This window comes from Benincasa hispida, chromosome 9, assembly GCF_027475165.1.
Source record: "Benincasa hispida cultivar pf3 chromosome 9, pf3_genome.v1.1, whole genome shotgun sequence".
NCBI lineage: Eukaryota > Viridiplantae > Streptophyta > Magnoliopsida > Cucurbitales > Cucurbitaceae > Benincasa > Benincasa hispida.
In genome coordinates this window covers 9,102,546-9,112,364 of record NC_143486.1, presented here as the reverse complement: position 1 = coordinate 9,112,364, position 9,819 = coordinate 9,102,546, and the positions used below count along the sequence as shown (strand labels likewise).

Genomic DNA, 9,819 nt, shown 5'->3' with positions numbered 1-9,819 from the left:
ATGCATGGGATAGAATTCTGAGTTCTTTATCCAAGTTGCTGCAAAACTAAAACCCTACTACATTCTCTCAAGTTGATCCTCAATTCAGCTTGATTAAAGTGTTTCCACCACACATTCCTTCTTGAACATAGTGGAGAAGATCTTTTTGGTGGTCTATCTAAAGAATCCAGCTCAAACTTATGGAAATTCTGCTAAAATCGTGAAGAGAACTACAAAGATATTGTCTTGTTCAAACCTTTTTATGAAAGCCTCAAAAGTAGCATGTTTAAAACTCAAATTAAGTATAGTTTAAGTGCCTATTGATTCTGAATTCTTCCATTTCATGTTATATTACTCCTTCAATTGATATCAGAGCATGATTTAAGTGCTTAACTATTGTTAATTTGAGTTTGGTGGGTGTTCTTTATGAACTGTATGAAAATGGTGTATTGATATAGTTTTTCAGTGTTTTGGCATTTGAATCTTTTCAATTATGTTGTAACTCTTGTATTTGGCTCTTGTTTAATGGGCCTTAATATGTGTTTAAGAGTTTGTAGTTCGTTTGGAGTCATTAGAGTTGCAATTAGGATATAGTTGAAGAAAGAAGTAAAGAAGGTCGAAGCAGCATGAACTGAAAATTCAAATTTCTGCCAGATACTCGATGCTCGATGGGATACTCAATGGCATTCTCGATGAAATTTCATGAAATACTCGATGCACGATGCCATACTCAATGGTACTCGATGATATTTCATGAAATACTCGATACTTGATGCTAGATACCTTACTTGATGGTCGATGGCATCTACTCGATGGTATTTTTTGTAAAATATTTGATGCTCGATGACATACTCGATGCATACTAGTATACTTGGTGTTGGTTGCTTGTTGTTACTCAATGAGTTTTGCCCGATTTGGGGCGATTTGAGCGGTCCAAAATTTTTTTGAAGCCAGTTTTGCTGATTCATGTAATAGTTAGACTTTTATTTGTTTTAAAATGCCAAAGCCAAAAAACATATCAGTTTTATGTTTAATTATTAATGCATTTGATGTTTGTTATAATTAATTTTTTTTATAGGCATAAAGTATGCTATTTAGATTTAAAATCTCATCATAGGTAAACATGTTACATGCATTATTGTATGTTAGAATTAGTTATAATATATAGTATGCATGTTTTAGAGTTTGCTAAAACTTGATGTAATTGTTATATTGATTTTGAATACCTTTGAAGCATGTTATGGTATGTTAAAGCTTGTTTGTTTTATGAGTTATTTATAAAATAAAATTAGACTTTAAAATCCATAACAAATATAAACAACATGCTCACTTAGGTTAACAACTAGTTTTAACAGTTAAAATAGATTGTTACCTTATAAAATTTGGTTACAAACTTAAATCGGTTCATAAACTTGTTTAAGGCTGGAGGTACTTAAGTTGGCGGTTTACGTAATACCTCCTACCTGGGGATTAGGACTGAAATATTAAGTATTGTTAACTGATTTTATGAAGCTTGCGTGAGTTATGTGAGGTTTAAAACTGGTGTAAACATTTAGACATCGTAGGTTAATATCCAAATAGAATGTTATACTTGGATAAAAATCATATAGACTTAGGTTATTTAAAATTGGCCGTTTATTTACTAACACCCAAACATTTAGAACACTTTAGTGGGAGATTAACAAAGCCAATATTTCTCATGAAGCTATCTCTCATATAAAAGATTATTGTGGCCTTTAAATCAACAAAAACTTCCTCATGCACCCTTCACCAACAATCTCTAGCTATATTTGTCCTTTCCAATAGTCACATCTCGCACGTGTTTTTATTAGCTCAAATTTTTTAGTGGGATTCACTTATCTATTAAGTGCATATTAAATATATAGTTGAGTTTTTCTTCCTTCCTTGGATCAAATACCTCTTAGTGGACTACTACTCTTCATATAATTTGATGTTGATTAAAAAATCAGCATGTTCTTGATAATCATATATTCGATAAAGTCTTTTTACCATACTTATGTACATTCAAAATGGTATAAATTTTATTAGTTGCATTGTGGTGACTTCTTTTAACTAAATGTTGTTGCAAATATAGTATTGCTCTTTATTTTCCCCTAAATTATTAAGGCGTCGTTTAATAATCATTTAATTTTTATTTTTGAAAATTGTGCTTATTTTTTTATCACCATTTCTTTATAACAATCTTGATCTCTCTTAAGGTAACTAAAAATTGAATTTAAAAAATAACTCTGTTTAGTTTTCAAAACTTGAAATTTTGAAAATTGTTGTTATAAATTAAAATAGATGATTAAACAAAATTATCAGCTCGTAAGTAAATTAAAGGTAGTGTTTATGAGTTTAGTTTTCAAAAATTAAATAAAATATTGTCATCAAATGGAGATTAAGGTGTTGCTTTGTTAATATTTACATGATATAAAGTATAATACTAGTTTATAAAATGTCACCAAAGTGAGAATAACTTGGATAGAATACCATTTTGGTCATGTTACTTTGAAGTAATTTGTTCACTTTATTTTATTTCCTTGCATGTAATTATTTTTATACAATTTAATTTCAAATGACTAAATTTAAGATTTATTAAAAATACATAGGTTAAAATAAGATATTTAAAAAAACAAGGTCTAAAATTGAATAAATCTCAAAGTAGAATCACCAAAATGGTGTTTTAATTATATGTTCGTTTTGAAAGAGTGTTATAATTGTTGTAAAATTTGAGAGCACAACCGGAATATAGATATGAAAAATATAATATAATAATAAATAAATATATAGATATAAAATAAACAACTTAAATAAAATAAAGAAATAAAGAAAATATGAAATAAAAACAAATTCTCTATTTTTCCCAAAAGTTTGGATTTCTCACCAATTTCCTCCATCCTACAAAATGTATAAATGATCAATATTTATAAGAGAATTGGTATGTAAGATGTGGCTATTAGGACACTAACCATGTATAAATTTGTGATATATAGAGTAACGTATTTAAAGACACATGGTTGGGATGGACATCTATATTGTATAATATTTATAATAATAATAATTAATTTTATTAATTATGTTTGTTGATCTCACTATTTTCGGAGGTACAAATGTCAAAAATACCGAAATAGAAGTAGTTTTCATTGATTTTCCGTTCAAACGAACCGTTTTGAGCAAAATTTAGTAGGAAGGAAAACAAGCAAAAATAGCAGTTGCCGGGGATCGAACGCGGGTCACACGCGTGACAGGCAAGAATACTTACCACTTGAAACAGAATATTAATTATTTAATACTGAAGATATTTAATATATTTCCCACAATGAATATTAATAAATAAATAAATAATGTCTAACGTAAGTGTATATATATATTTTTCAATACAAAATCCCATTATCTTTTTTATAGTTAAGACAATTGTAAGATAAGAAATTAAACCGTTCGTGTTATTTGAAATGATAATAAGTTTCATATTTATTGACAAAATCTAAATTCATCTAAATTTATTCAATAAACATAATGAAAAAAATCAATTAAATTATAATTATGGATACCCACAGATTAGAATTTAACTTCATTGGTCAAAATATTCTTTATCTTTCCAAAAGAGAGATGCTTGAACCTCCATTTCTCTATTTGAACAAAAGAATAAAAGATGATATGAATTAAAAAAAAAAAAAACACATTATACTTTTAGTCGAATTTATAATATGAATTTTATTTTCTTTTTATTCTTATTCTATTTGGTCCCGAAACTTTAAAAAATGTCCGTTTTAGTCCCTTAACTTTTTAAAAAAATATTAATTTTGATACCTTATTATCAAGATTATGTTAATTCTTTAAAAATGAAATCTATTTAAGAATGAAATTGCATCTAGCGTTGAGTAAGATGAATATGAATTAAAATATCAACAACTAACGTGTCAAAATAGCGAACAACCAAAATTTTAGAGCAAAATAACTTTGAGATCTCGTAGGGAAAATCGTTTTATCATCTAATTCAAAATTGAAACCGTAGATTTTTTTAGCATGACTAACTTATTTAGTAGTCTAATCCTCCAAAAATATAAGTAATTTCACCATTATGTTTGAGAATAACAAAATCTTAATAGTAGAGACCAAATTAAGTACTTTTTTAAAATTCTAGAACTAAAACGGATGTTTTTAAAGTTTAAGGACCACAATAGAATAAAATGTAAAGTTCAGGAACCAAAATAAGATTTAGACATTTCTTAATTATATATTCATGTCAACAAAAGAAGAAAAAAAGAGAGAGAGAGAGAATCTTTTTGGAAAATCACTTCATTGGCGCAAAAAAAAGTCATGTATTAAAGAATAAAAAGATTAAAGTTCATTACAAATGTAATATACGAATTTTCAAGTTTGTGTCTATTTAGTTAAATTTTAAAAGGTGTCTAATACATTTTTTAACTTTTAATTTTTTTTTTTTTGCCTAATATTAGGTAACCTACATATTTGAAATTTACAAAAATCAACTGACTTATTAGATATGGACTTAAATTTTATAGTTAATAGAACTCTAAAACTTGTAATGTTGTCTCTAGTAGTTCCATGAATTATATATATAAAAAATAATTTAGGTCTCTTTAGTAATCATTTTATTTTTTACTTTTGAAAATTAAGCCTATAGACACTACTTTCACTTCCAAATTTCTTCATTTGTTATATACTTTTTACCAATAATATAAAAAGCTCAAACCAAATTTTGTAAACTAAAAAATAGCATTTAAAAAGTTGTTTTGGTTTTTGGAATTTAATTAAGAATTCAACCATTTTACTTAGAGAAAAATGCAAATTTGTAAGAAATAAGGAGAAAATATGCTTAATTTTCAGAAACAAAAAACAAAAAACGTAATGATTACCAAATGAGATTTTAGGGACCTACAACTTACAAAATTGATCTATTAAACATTATTTAATTTTAGAGATCAAATAAATAAAAACCTGTTAATTTAGGACTAACCTTCAAATTTAAATGAATAAAAATTAAATCTTTCTAAAAAATATATAACATTATTTTTTCAAAAAAAGTAAAAAAGAAAAAGTCTCCTGCTTCTCTCTCTCTCCTACTTATCCTATACCAAAAAATGAACATAGTTGATGATCAATGGCTCTTGCATCTCCTACTTATTTTTGTCCATAATTCACTAGCTTCTCATATATGGTCTTCAAATTCAATTGCTTGTTGATCAGTGGCTTGATGTTCAACCCTTAGCCAATTGCTCCTTCATTGTCATGGCTGGCGATGTACTCATGGTAACCATACACCAATCCCTTTTCTGCTTTTTCGTATCAAAATTTAGCACTCAAACTTTTAGGTCCTCGTCGAAATACATCTTCAAATTGTAAAACATAAGTATGGTAAAAGAAATAAGTTTGTCTTGTAAAACCATGTGATTAGAGGCCACAAGGTTGGATTGCAAAAAATGGTTGCTATCTAGCTAGTAGCAAAATAGTATTCTTAAAAGATATATTAAAATATAAATACGAAATTACAAATTCTATCTATCAACTTTATGGAAGATTTGTGTTTATCAAATTACAAATGCTTTTGGTGGGTAGTTTTTTCTTTTCTATTCAAATGTTGAATGAAATGTGTAATAAAGTGGGTTTATTATGATTTTGGTATTGTTTTTCTTTAAATTTCTTGTGGAAATTTGTAATTGCTCACATGTTTATGAGCATTAATGTGTGAAAAAGGTTTTGTAAATTTGTTGGAGTTATTAGAGTTGAAATTAGGATGTAATTACTCGATTTCGAGAGAGATGACAGCTTCAAATTTGGAGAAAAATGGCTCACAGACCCGAAGTAGCCACTAGACCCGAGAGATTGCTCCCAGACCTGACCCAAGAAGAGATCCGACCTGATTCGGAGTAGCCCGTGCGCCAGCTGTCGACGAAGCGCTCCGGCCCGTTTCGAGACCCGACCCGATTTGCCGTCCACGATTTCCGTTCGACCCGTTTCGTGCTCCGACCCGCTTCGAAGCAGCCTCGCACGCCTCCCGCCTCCGCGACCCGCGCGTTCCATTCGACCCGACCCAACTCGCGCCTCCGTTGACCGTGCCAGGTGCATTGACCAGTCGGTCCAGACGGTTTGGACCGGTCCGTTTGACCTGGTTGAGTCGATTTGACCAGTTCAACTTGGCTTTTGGTGTTTTTAGGCCGGTTCGAGTGAATTCTGAGCGGTTCCAGGTGGTTCAAAGTGTTTGGAGCCGGTTCCGGTAAGCTGGTTGCTATTTTTTGTAATAAATTAGTTTTTTTATTTTTTTTAATGCCGAAATCGATCCACTTTAGTGTTTTTTACCTATTATGTATGTGATGTATAATGTTGTTTGATTATGTGTGCATATAGTATGCCATATAGTTTTAAAACCCCACCATAGGAAAAGCATGTGACATGCATTTGTTATATGTTATAAGTGTTATATTAAAGCATGTTTGTTTGAAGGAAGCATGTTATAGATGAATGCTCTAGGATTATAATTGTTATAATTTATTTTATAATTGTTATAAAATAACCTAGACTTCTAAAATCTATAATAAAGATAAGATGCATGCTCACTTAGGCTTAACCATCGAGCAATCCCTTTTTTCATAGAAAATAGGCCGATATCTTATAAAACCAAAGTTACAAGAAAATTCACCTAGCAAGATTTTGGCAAAAATTCAGATAAGATGACTAAGGTTGAAGGTTTTTAAGTTGAGGATTCACAAAACACCTACTACCTGGAGATCGAGTCGGCGTCTGAGTTAGGTTAAACCGGTTTTATGAGCATGCGTGGGCTGTGTGAGGTAATAAAATTTGTTTATCACCTAGACATCGTAGGTTAAAAATCCAGTATAAAAGTTATACTCGGATGAATCACCTAGACTTAGGATATGTTTAGTTAGCCAAAATGTATTGCTAAGTATTTTATACCCTAACCGTCTAGAACACTTCAGCTGGAGAGAAGTAATGTACTTTTAGCTCTAGCGTCCCTAAGAGTTCACACCGTGAGATTTATGCTCGGCTTTGGGCCACCCTGGAAGCGGACTCCATTCGGAGAGTGTTTGCATGAGTCAATACCAAGGTGAATAAAGGAAGTTGTTCATAGTAAGTAGGAGAAGGAAGTGTGTCAACACATCCTACGATCTCTTCCATTAGGTCGCACCATGAGATTCCTATAATGCGCTTGCATGTCTGCCCTGGAGTGACCTTACCAATCGGAGGGTTGTATTATAGGATTCGGAACTCCGCGAACTCTAAAAATTGATAGGGTCTCTCAGGTCCGTTTTCATTCTTGTCTTTCCAACTTCGGGAGCATAATGATTCCGATCTTTGAAGTTTGAAAATGGAGGGTCACACTTACGAGAATTACTAAGTGTTAGTAAATTCTTGACCAAAGTAGCGATAACTAAAGTGCTATAAGAATAAAGAGTTATTCTGGGGTTAGTATCTAGTCAAGATTGTCTTGGTTCAAAAGAGGAATAATCGACTGCTCTTCGGTGGAGGTTATTCTAAAATTTTGAAATATCGTTGCAAAATATAATAATGAAGGGTACATTATTAGTTTTTTTGCTAAACTTGATTGGATTTAAAAGATTAATGTTTTTTACTAAAAAGGATATGTTTTTCTTTTCAGTATGACTAGCTCTTTAGATCAACTATTAGCTTCTGAAAAACTTAACGGCGACAACTACTCAACATAGAAAACAAATCTGAATTCAACACTTGTAATAGATGACCTGAGATTTGTCTTAACTGAGGAATGTCTTTAGGCCCCTGCCTCGAAAGAAGCACAAGGTAAATATGATTTACTGGTTGCTGAAACATGTTTATTGGAGTATGATACCTCAACCTGGATATTGGATTCAGGAGCCACTAATCATATTTGCTTCTCTTTTCAGGAAACTAGTTCCTGGAAAAAGCTTGAAGAAGGCGAGATCACCCTCAAGGTTGGAACAGGAAAGGTTGTCTCGGCCGAAGTAGTGGGAGATTTGAAGTTTTTTTTTTTTTTTTTTAAGATAGATATCTAGTACTTAAAAATGTTTTGTATGCACTTCTTATGAAGAAGAATTTGATGTCTATCGAATGTATTACGGAACAAATGTGTAAAATAATTTTTGAAGTTAAAGAAGCATTCATTTTCAGAAAAGGTATTCAAATTTGTTCTGCTATACTTGAAAATAACTTATATAAGTTAAGATCAACTAAAGAAAAATTTATCTTAAATACCGAGATGTTTGGAACAGCCGAAACTCAGAATAAAAGACAAAAAGTTTCTTCTAATGTCTATCTATGGCACCTAAGACTTGGCCACATAAATCTCAAAAGAATTTAGAGATTGGTTAAGAATGGACTCCTAAATCAGTTAGAAGGCAATTCTTTACCCCCATGTGAGTCTTGTCTTGAGGGAAAAATGACTAAGAGATCTTTTACTGGAAAAGGTCTCAGAGCCACAATACCCTTAGAGCTCGTACATTCGAGCCTCTGTGGACCGATGAATGTCAAAGCTCGAGGTGGGTATGAATATTTCATCAGTTTTATTAATGATTATTCAAGATATGGTCATATTTACCTAATGCATCACAAGTCTGATTCTTTTGAAAAGTTCAAAGAATATAAGGCCGAGGTTGAGAACCAGTTAGGTAAAACAATCAAGACACTACGATCAAATTGAAGTGGGGAGTACATGGACTTAAGATTCCAGGACTATATGATAGAACATAGAAACAGGTCAATACTCTCTGCACCTAATATGCCTCAGCAGAATGGTGTATCTAAAAAAAGAAACAGAACCTTGTTGGACATGGTTCGCTCAATGATGAGCTTTGCTAAGTTACCTGATTCCTTTTGGGGACATGCATTAGAAACTGATGTCTATATTTTGAATAATGTTCCCTCTAAAAGTGTTTCAAAAACACCTAATGAACTATGGAAAGGGCGTAAAGGTAGTTTACATCACTTTAGGATTTCGGGATGCTCGACACACGTGTTGGTACAAAATCCTAAAAAATTGGAACGTCGTTCAAAACTATGCCTATTTGTAGGTTATCTAAAAGAAACAAAAGGTGGCCTATTTTACGATCCTCAAGAGAATAAGGTATTTGTATCGACAAATGCCACATTCTTACAGGGAGACCACATAAGAAGTCATCAACCTCGCAGTAGACTAGTATTGAATGAAATTTCCAAAAACGCTAAAAATAGAGCTAGTTCATCTATTAAAGTAGTAGATAAAACTAGTACATCTGGTCAGTCAAATCCTTCTCAAGAGTTGAGAATGCCTCGACGTAGTGGGAGGGTTGTTCATCAGCCTAACCGTTACTTGGGTTTAACAGAAACACAAGTCATCATACCTGATGACGGCATAAAGGATCCATCAACCTATAAACAGGAGATAAAAGATGTGGATCGTGATCAGTGGGTCAAAGCCATGGATCTTGAGATGGAGTCTATGTACTTCAATTCTGTCTCGGAACTTGTAGATCAACCAAATGATGTAAAACCAATTGGTTGTAAGTAGATCTACAAGAGAAAACGAGACCAAACCGATAAAGTATAGACTTTTAAGGCTCGACTTGTGGCAAAGGGTTATACCCAGAGAGAGTGAGTGGACTATGAAGAAACTTTCTCTCCCGTTGCCATGCTTAAGTTGATTAGAATACTCTTATCCATTGCCACCTTTTATGACTATAAAATTTGGCAAATGGATATCAAGACAGTCTTTCTAAATGACAATCTTGAGGAGAGTGTCTATATGGCTCAATCAGAGGGGTTTATTGCACATGGTCAAGAACAAAAGGTTTGTAAGCTTCAAAAATCCATTTATGGGTTGAA

General features: G+C 31.8%; 1 long non-coding RNA gene across 1 annotated transcript; it reads left to right on the top strand.

The window, feature by feature from the left end:
- The first annotated feature begins 5,109 nt into the window (after positions 1-5,109).
- On the top strand, positions 5,110-8,134 carry LOC150033617 (uncharacterized). Its single transcript, XR_016532351.1, has 3 exons — positions 5,110-6,220; positions 7,622-7,782; positions 7,887-8,134. It is a non-coding gene; the product is annotated as an uncharacterized LOC150033617 (long non-coding RNA).
- The last annotated feature ends 1,685 nt before the right edge of the window (positions 8,135-9,819 follow it).